This window comes from Leucoraja erinacea, chromosome 36 (assembly GCF_028641065.1).
Source record: "Leucoraja erinacea ecotype New England chromosome 36, Leri_hhj_1, whole genome shotgun sequence".
NCBI lineage: Eukaryota > Metazoa > Chordata > Chondrichthyes > Rajiformes > Rajidae > Leucoraja > Leucoraja erinaceus.
Window position 1 is genome coordinate 9,342,175 of NC_073412.1, and position 8,470 is coordinate 9,350,644.

General features: G+C 49.7%; 1 protein-coding gene across 5 annotated transcripts in view; it reads right to left on the minus strand.

Annotated features, from left to right (window-relative positions):
- Positions 1-8,176, minus strand: part of LOC129713532 (casein kinase I-like) — a 198,276-nt gene extending 190,100 nt beyond the window's left edge. For 2 of the 5 annotated variants that reach the window (XM_055662622.1, XM_055662621.1), the window contains exon 1: positions 7,929-8,176. The gene's annotated coding sequence lies outside the window, so the exon portion shown is untranslated. The remainder of the gene's footprint in view (positions 1-7,928) is intronic. The other 3 variants (XM_055662624.1, XM_055662623.1, XM_055662625.1) reach the window with 2 other exon arrangements.
- Between the last annotated feature and the right edge of the window lie 294 nt (positions 8,177-8,470).

The window sequence follows — 8,470 nt, forward strand, 5'->3', positions numbered from 1 at the left end:
TCATTAAACTGTTTTATTTTTTAAAGCCTCAGGGACACTTTGCTTTATTAGTTAATGCACTGAATGCAAAAGTAAAAGGATAATCTGTGTCGGTGATGGGATAAGTCCCTGAATTAATATTTTACAACCCGACTCAAAAAGGTCGCTATTCCATGTTCTCCAGAGATGCTGCCTGAGGGCGGCAGTGGCACAGAGTTGCTGCGCCAGAAACCCAGGTTCAATCCCGACTATGGGTGCTGTCTGTATGGAGTTTGTACGTTCTCCCTGTGAAGAAGGGTTTCCTCTGGGTGCTCAGGTTTCCACCCACACTCCAAAAACGTATAGGTTTGTGGTTTAATTGGCTTTGGTGACATTGTAAACAATCCCTGGTGTACAGGATAGTTCTAGTGTCCGGGGTTCGCTGGGTCAATATCGCTAAAATCTAATATTTAAACTGTCTTCATACTGACATCCCAGCCAAGGAGGAACAGAGGGAAATAGTATGAAATAGATGAGAGAAACCAGTAAACAACCGTGACAGAACTGTACAGTTAATCCTGAACCTTTTGTTTTAAATAAATCCATTGTTAGTCTGCATTGTTAGGCAAGTCAAGGTAGAGATATTAGACAGAAAATGCTGGAGAAACGCAGCGGGTGAGGTAGCATCTATGGAGCGAAGGAAATAGGCAACATTTCGGGTCGAAACCCTTCTTCAGACTGAAGTTACTGCGTGTGTAGGCAGCAACAAGTCCCATGGCATTAAATTCTCTCGATGTCCTTGCAACCCAAAAGATATGAACATTGAAATTCACAAATTTAGGAAATGAACCAACAAGCACCTCTTCCCAGTGCCCCACCTGGGTGCCCACCCATTTCTCCCACAAACCAGCCCCCCTCATTCCCCGCCCACCTTGTCCCACTTTTGCCCTTCTCATGCATTCACATTTCTTCTTATCCCAGATTCATTTGTCTTTCCATTCCTGGCCTTTGTCCAACCACCTGCCAATAACACACCCCCCCCCCCGTATCCACCTATCGCTTGCCTGGCATCGCCCTGCCCAACACCACTCTTCTCGCTACTGCAATCAGTCTGAAGGAGGTTCCGGACCAGAAACTCCACCTGTCCAGGTTCTCCAGAGAACCGGTCTGACCCGCTGAGTTACTCCAGCACTTGGTGTTATCCTTTTCCTTTAAAACTCGCTCCTTTCATTTCCCTTGTGTGGGCTCAATAGATATTTGCCTCCCACACCTGAACCCCTTAATCTGGTTCCCTATTTTAGACGTACAATACAGAGGTAGGTTATTGGGCTCAAGTCCGTGAAGAAGACAGGTGGAATGCAAGTCAGTCACCCCTTCTTTATCAATAGATCATAATAGATGTCACCTATTCCTTTACTCCAGATGCTGCCAGAACCGCTGAGACTCTAGCTTTGTGTGTTTATCTTCGGTTTAAATCAGCATTGTTCCTTTTTTGCATATCTTTAATTCATTTGTTCTATCTCTCTATATCACCGTCTATATCTCGTTTCCATTTCCCCCTGAGTCTCAGTCTGTAGGGTCTCGACCCAAAACGTCACCTATTCCTTTTCTCCAGAGCTGCTGTCTGACCCGCTGAGTTACTCCAGTTTTTTGTGTCTACATCCAGTTCCTTCCTACATATGATAGACGTGCAACTCTTCCACCCACCTGTCTTTGCTCTGTCAATACTAGTAATGTTATATAATCCATCACTAACTAGATCTGCTAACGTTAACCATCAGTACATGAAAGAACTCATCCTGGTTAAGCCAGGCGAGTGACAGAAAAGCCTACACACAGCTATAATTAAACGCTCGGGAAGAATGTAACATATCCTTGTGATTATTAAATCATGGTTTCATTCTTTTCATTACTGCCCGCAGATCTTGATTAAACCACATAAACCATATATCAAAGATAAAAATGTACGGTGCAGCAGCTGGATCCAAAAGTTGCGAGAGAAATGAAATGTGAGCAATAAATCAAAACTCAATTTACAACTCAAGCCATCAACATAAACTGTCTTCCACATCACACGACAAACTCTACGCTATATTCTCCTCAAGATCAGCTTAAGATCAACATTAGCTGGAAGAGCCTCTGCCTTGCAGCACCTGGGACCCGGGTTCAATCCTGACCACGGGTGCTGTCATAGAAACATAGAAAATAGGTGCAGGATCATCCAACTCAGTATCCTGTACCTGCCTTCTCTCCATACTACCTGATACCTTTAGCCACAAGGGCCACATCTAACTCCCTCTTAAATATAGCCAATGAACTGGCCTCAACTACCTTCTGTGGCAGAGAATTCCAGAGATTCACCACTCTCTGTCGGCGCGAAGCTTGCACGTTCTCCCTGTGGCCGTGTGGGTTTTCTCCAGGTGCTCTGGTTTCCTCCCACATTCCAAAGACGTGTGGGTTTGTAGGTTAATTGGCCCTCTAGTGTGTAGCGAGTGGATGCAAAATCGGGATGGCAGAACTGGTGTGAATGAGTGATCAATGGCTGGCATGAACTAGATGGGCCCAAGGGCCTGCTGCCATACTGTATCTCTAAACATTAAGCTATCAGAATATTTGATTAAAACTAAACAGAAATTGATTTTTTTAGGGGTGGCCACAGGGGCACAGCAGTAGAGTTGCTGCCTTGCAGCGCATTAGACCCGGGTTCAATCCCGCCTACAGGTGCTGTCTGTACAGAGTTTGTACGTTCTCCCCGTGACCGCGTGGGATTTCTCCGAGATCTTCGGTTTCCTCCCACACTCCAAAGACGGACAGGTTTGTAGGTTAATTGGCTTGATGTATGTGTAAATTGTCCCTAGTGTGTGTGTAGGATAGTGTTAATGTGCGGGGATCGCTGATCGGTGCGGACTGTGGGCCAAAGAGCCTGTTTCCGCGCTGTATCTCTAAACTAAACTACAGTATTTTCTTTAAACCTCAATTTGTAATTTTGATCTATTTATAATTAGATACTAATATCCCTAACTCTCATCAATCAAACGTCTCACATAAAAAAGGCAATTGGCTCCACTGGTCTATGCTGAATATCCATGTTCTCTTCCCTACTTTCTGTATCTAAACACTTATCTAAACACTCAGTGCTGGAGGGGAGAGTGGACTCTGGGATGGATTTTGCATTTTTTAATTGTTAATTATTGGTCTTTTTAAGTATTTATTGCTCTCAGGTATTGTACACATTGGATTTTATGTATTTTCTGTCTGCGTTCATTTTGAATGTGTGGGTTTGTTGGTTGGGGGCTTCTGGACATCTGAATTTCCCTGAGGGGATCAATGAAGTATTTATTATTATTATTATTGACATTACCAAAACCTTCACATTTATTTTCCCGTCAGGAGTCTTATAGAAACTTACAAAATTCTTAAGGGGTTGGAAAGGCTAGATGCAGGAAGATTGTTCCCGATGTTGCGGAAGTCCAGAACAAGGGGTCACAGTTTAAGGATAAGGGGGAAGTCTTTTAGGACCGAGATGAGAAAAAAAAAATTCACACAGAGAGTGGTGAATCTGTGGAATTCTCTGCCACAGAAGGTAGTTGAGTCCAGTTCATTTGCTATATTTAAGAGGGAGTTAGATGTGGCCCTTGTGGCTAAAGGGATCAGGGGAGTATGGAGAGAAGGCAAGTACAGAATACTAAGTTGGATGATCAGCCATGATCATATTGAATGGCGGTGCAGGCTCGAAGGGCCGAATGGCCTACTCATGCACCTATTTTCTATGTTTCTATCAAACTTTCCACAAAAATCTTTTGACTCAAGCGTAGTTTCCTCCAGACACCCCCCTCCATTTGGATGGCATGGGGGGAGGGGGGTCTGAGGAAAATAACGATACTGTGGTTAATGCTGCTTTGATGTCTCTCTGTTCCGAGAAGCCACGTTCAATCTGTGTGGAATCTGCATGTGTTTTTTTCCCCTGTAATCAGGTGCATTTCCCCTGTGTGCTCCAGTTTCCTACCACATCTCACAGACAGCTGGAAGGTTAATTGGATGGTGTAAACCATCCTAAGCACAGGTTGACAGCAAAAGGAATTAAAGGGCCACGTATGAGAGAGAATAAACGTCAACATACGCAGAGAGATAAAGAGGAGGAGGCAAGGACTAACTGGATTGCTCCAGGAAGAGATGGCATGGACCCAGCGGGTAGAATGGCCTCCATCTGAGGTCATTGTGAAATATTAGGAAGACAAAAGTGCTGGAGAAACTCAGCGGGTGGGGCAGCATCTATGGAGCGAAGAAAATAGGCAACGTTTCGTCCCGAAACGTTGCCTATTTTCTTCGCTCCATAGATGCTGCCCCACCCGCTGAGTTTCCCCAGCACTTTTGTCTACCTTCGATTTTCCAGCAACTGCAGTTCCTTCTTGAATAAAATATTAGGAATCTGTAGGAAGGAACTGCAGATGCTGATTACATCGAGGTTTACTCCTACACAAAATGTAGGAGTACCTCAGCAGGACAGGCAGCATCTCTGGAGAAGGAATGGGTGACGTTTTGGGTCAAGGCCCTTCTTTAGTCCAGTTCTGTTCATTCCTTCTACCCAGATGTGCTGCCTGTCCCGCCGAGTTACTGCAGCATTGTGTTTATCAAGATATTAGGAATCCTAAATAGAGCTCTTAAAAAAAGGCGAAGACACGCTAGAGGCAGGAAACATGTTCCCGATGTTGGGGGAGTCCAGAACCAGGGGACGCAGTTTAAGAATAAGGAGTAAGCCACTTAGAACGGACACGAGGAAACACTTTTCCCTCACAGAGAGTGGCGAGTCTGTGGAATTCTCTGCCTCAGAGGGCGGTGGAGGCAGGGTCTCTGGATGCTTTCAAGAGAGAGCTAGAGAGGGCTCTTAAAAACAGTGGAGTCAGGGGATATGGGGAGAAGGCAGGAATGGGGTACTGATTGGGGATGATCAGCCATGATCACATTGAATGGTGGTGCTGGCTCGAAGGGCCAAATGGCCTACTCCTCCACCTATTGTCTATTGTCTAGATTTCAAATTCCAAGTAATTCTGCCTCGATAAAGAATTTGGCTTACGATTTAAATCAGGAGAAATGTTCGAAGACTCTGCCCGATTCCTCCCCCCCCCAATTCCCCCGAGGTGCTGCCGCTCCACAACTTTTGCAATCCTACAACCGTCACCACCGCAAGATGTTGGCAGCCCACGAGAGAAAGACCAGCAGCGTGGAGAAAACTTAGCCTCGGCGCTGCCAGTTATGAAATGCCAATGCAGCGTTGTGCCAAAACACAGCCCACTCCCAGACACCCACAAGCCTCCAGCAGCAGGAGCCTGCTGCACAGTAGCTCCCCGCCGCCAGTGAAATAAGAAACAAAGGGCGTAAAAGTAACTCGATTTATACTCTTCACATTTGCCGAAATGGCATCAGATCAAGTTAAAGCTCCATTTGTAAACATAGATGTTTCACCATGGCACTTCATGCCCACTGACATCCAACACAGTCATTCTCATAGCAGCAGCAGCATTACAGGGTAAACAGGCTCGTTGCTTCATCACCGTCCTCCTCCGACATATTCCCCGACTCATCGTTTCCAACCTCCTTCCATCCCAATTCCCAACCACCCCACACACGCCACCTGCTCTCCCTCACAGCGGCCAACTCTTCCCTTCCACCTGCCCCACACAACTTCCTCTCTCATCCGACCCTTGTCCAACGCACTAAATACCGGCTTTCCATTCCCAGTCCAACCCGTCCCACTCCACAGCCCCATCATAAACTCATTGAACCATTTACCAAATCATTCCTGATTTACCTCTCCCCTCCATTGCATAGTTCTTCACTCTTTTCCTTATCCATTCTTGCCCCCATTCTCTTCATCTCTTCTGATCCCTCTCACACACATCACCCTCACGTTCCAGTCATGATGTTCTCCTCTACCCTTCCCCACTTCCCTTCCCAGAACTTTTCTATTAACCTCTCCCCCCTCACCTATACCTGCTTTCCTTTTTTCCCCAACCTCTCATCTCCCTCCTCCAATTCCTCCTCTCTTACCCCTTCTCAGAATCTCCCCCGCATCCTCTCTGCCCTCCTCTCCTCCCCAGCCCGATCCCCCATTCATAGCCCCGATTCCTCGGCCTGCCTCACCTACACCCCCTCCTCCACTGTTGCACCTCCTACAGCAGCCTGGCAGTTTCCTCCTCTCTGCCCCCTGTCTGGTCTCTGTTCCACAGCCAATATCTCACACCCTCCCCACTCCTCCCAACTTCACCACCCTCCCACACAACCTGCTTCCCCCTCCTTACAAGCCAGAGTGCTTCACCACCTGCTTGCTCTGGCCATCACTCTGGCTCCCCTCCTCAACAGCTACAAAACCTCACCCCCCCCCCCCCCCCCCCCCCACCAAATCCAGATTCACTTCCCTCCAGCAGTCAGTTCCTTTACCGTCCTTCACCTAATTCCCTCACCCCTCCCTACATCACCATTGTCAAGCCCCCTCCGTTACACCCCTAGGACCCTTCATACATCCTCCCCCACCTTCACCCCTCATCCTCTCTCCCCCCCACCCATGCCTCTCTGCTCGCTCACATCTCTACCTCTCCCACCCTCCTCTCTCAGCCTCAGCCTGTCCCATTTCCCCCTCTCTCTTACCCTCACCTCCCCTTTCACAGAATTCCTCCCCCATCTTTCCCTCCCGATCTCCCTTGTCGCCTTCCTCTCCTCCTTCTACCTCTCCCCATCTATCTCCATTAACCTCTCTCCTTCTTTTCTCCCTCACCATTTCCCCGCTCTCATCTCCTTCGCTCTTTGACCCAATCTCCTTCCTCCCCTCTCCGTTCTGTCTCGTACCCCATTCTCCCTCACTCCTCCCTTGACAATTTCCCTCCCCCTTCTTCTCTAGCCACCCCCATACTCCATCCTCGTCTATCTTCCCCACTCATCATTTCCCTCCTTCCCCATTTCACCCTCCTCCACATCACCCACTGCCTCCTCCTCACTCCTGTACCCACCCCTTCACCTCCCGCCTCCATCTCCTTGCACCCCGCTCCTCACTCTCTACCTCTCCATCTCTACCTCTCCATCTCTGTCTCTCCCCTCCCTCCTTCTCCCTATCCCTTCATCTGCCACCGTCCATCCCTCCACCACAATCTCTCCCCCTCCCTCCTTTTCTCTCTCCCTCTCGCCTTCTTTTCATTCCCTTCCTCTCCCCCGTCTTCTCTCCATTTTCCCCCTTCTCTCTCTCCTTTCCCTCTCTCCTTCCCTCACTTCCTTCTCTCCATTCTCCCTCTTCTCTCCTCTCCCCTCCTCTCTCGCTCCTTCCCTTCCTCTCCCTTCTCTTCTCCCTCTCTCATTCTCTCCCTCCTTCCCCTCTCTCTCTCCCTTCTTTCTCCCTTCTCTCTCCCTTCCTCCCCTTCTCTTCTCCTTCTCTCTCCTTCTCTCCCTCCTTCCTTCTCCCTTCCTCTCCCCTCTCCCTCCCCCCTCTCTCCTCTCTCCTCCCCTTCCTTCCATTCTCCTTCTCCCTCCCTCCTCTCTCTCTCCTCCCTCCCCTCCCTCCTCTCCCTCTCTCCTCCCTTCCTCTCCCTTCCCCCTCCCTTCTCTCTCCCTCTCTCTCCCCTTTCCTCCTCCTTCCTCTCCTCTCTCCCCTCTCTCTCCTTCCCTTCTCTCCTCCCTTACCCTTCTCTTCCTCTCTTCTCTATCCTTCTCTCCCCTTCCATTCCTTTCTCCTTCTCCCTCCCTACTCTCTCCCTATCTCCCCTTTCCTTCTCTCTCATTCCCTCCCTCACCCTCCTCTCTCTCTTCCCTTCCTCTCCCCTTCCCTCCTCTCCTTCACCCTCCTCTCTTTCCCTTCCCCTCCCTTCTCCCTCCCTCTCTCTCCTTCCCTCCCTTCTCTCTCCGTCCCTCCACCCGCCACTGTCTTCCCATCCCTCCCCCCCACGCCCGTGTTCCCCACTCCGGGCTGGGTTGGGTTGGCCTACCCTCTCTCCGCCGGCCGGCCGGGCGCCGCCTCACCGAGTGCCAGTGCCGGTGCCAGTGCGGGTGCCAGTGCCGGTGCCAGTGCCAGTGCCGGTGCCAGTGCCGCCGCCGGGCTCCGTCTCCGTCTCCGGTTTTTTTTCCTCTGTTTTTCTTTCCTCCTCCGGAAGAAAAGGGAAAAAGCCAGAGCAGCCACGCCGGAAGTCGCTCTGCATCACCGGCCGCCGGGCCGGGAGCGCTTCCGGGTCAGTGACCCCGCCCTCCCGCCTGAAAGCCCGCCCGGCGTGACGTCATACTGCCCCGTGACGTCAGAGGACAACAACCACCTTCCACCCACCCACCAACCCAGGTGACAATGGAGTTCAAGGAAGGAACTGCAGATGCTGGAAAACCCAAGGGAGACAAAAGTGCTGGAGGAAACTCAGCGGGTGCGGCAGCATCTATGGAGCGAAGGAAATAGGCAACGTTTCGGGACGAAACACAAAGGAAATAGGCAACGTTTCGGGTCGATAAGGATAAAGGGGATAAAGGGGAAATCCTTTAAAAC